We start from the raw sequence: 1,497 nt of genomic DNA, 5'->3' as shown, positions 1-1,497 counted from the left end.
CATTAAAGACTAAGTCATGCCTGATGCAGGTTATGACACAGTCAATGGCTTAATATGCATGTAAACTTTGGACAACGAATAAAGAAGACTGAAGAAGAATTGATGCCTTTGCCATGTGGTGTTGGTAAAGAGTATTGAATATATCATGATCTGACTACCCCCCAATAAAACTCACCACACAACAAAAAATCCTAGAACAAATTTGTCTCAAAAGTGCAAACAAGATGCTTCTTAGAAGCAAGGCTGGTAAGATCTGAACCATGCCCTATCCTGTGCCATCTTCATTATCTTTGAAAAACTCAAGTCCATTGTTGAAGTCACTATTCCAATCCATCTCACTGGGGTCTACTTCATTTGCTGACTGCCCCCCCCCATCTATCTCCAATGAATAGCCTCACCTAGCTACATTTCCAAAGTATGCAAGACGAAACTTCTATATCCAGATGACTCGTTATTTAAGATGCAGTGTGACTCTTCAATCTTCTCATTTGTCTTGAGCATCCTTGGAGATACTCAGCACTCTTCTCCAGCACCCCAATTCAAAGACATCAATTCTTCTCCTGTCACCCTTATTCATTGTCCAGCTCTCTGAAACATAGCAGGTGATTAAGAAGACCATGACCTGAATTAGGGGCACTTTAGTCAACTTAATTGTACTTGTGGGAAACTTATATATAGACCAAGAAACGGTCATCCAAACAGAAATAGAAAGAATACTGTGTGATTTAAAACCAGGAAAAGTGAGTGTCAGGGTTATATACTTTCATTTCAACCCAAGACTTCAAAGAAAGACGAGAGAGAAGCTTTCCAATTTGATAGATCTCACTCATATATCAGTTATACAATATTTACCTTTTTATGTAATGTAATTAGTACTTATTTTAAATAGTTATTTTCTGTTCATGTTCTGTATGACCATCTTTTCAGAAGCCAGGTTATAAGTGTATCCTAGGCCTTCATTTTGTTTTTGGTTTGTAAGTATCCTTGTTAGGAGATTCTCACTGCCTTAGCCTAAAAAGAACTACTTTTACACACAGATTACAATTAAATTTTCTGAGGCTTGTTTTGTATGCAACCTGTGTGGAGGATATGCTCTTGTTTCTCTTCTTAAGACACTGCAGAAAGGGGTACTTCTATTATTTCTCTTTATTTGGAAGCAGGAGTGACATCCACTTCCTAAACAACATGTCTCCAGATACTCTATGAACTTAATGTTAATATATGTCCATAGTTATAGGAAAGCTTCAGGGCCTTTTGTTCATAGGGTTGCTATAAGGAGTGCTCGACTAGAAGGCAATCAACAACAACAGTGACTGAGAAAGGGAGCTTTCTGTAAAATTTAAGCACTGAAGCATAGATTGATGAGAGGCGAGGAGCATGAGAAAATCCAGGCAATGTTTGTATCCATTTAGATATGCGATTCCTAAGAGAAGAGACGGAAATCACCTAAACAGAACACACAGAAGATTCTTCGGCTCTTAAACAGATTACAAGAGG

The sequence above is a fragment of the Elephantulus edwardii genome, unplaced genomic scaffold (assembly GCF_000299155.1).
Source record: "Elephantulus edwardii isolate Elephantulus edwardi_28Jun2011 unplaced genomic scaffold, EleEdw1.0 scaffold00134, whole genome shotgun sequence".
Taxonomy (NCBI): Eukaryota; Metazoa; Chordata; class Mammalia; order Macroscelidea; family Macroscelididae; genus Elephantulus; species Elephantulus edwardii.
Note: the sequence above shows the minus strand (reverse complement) of the source record.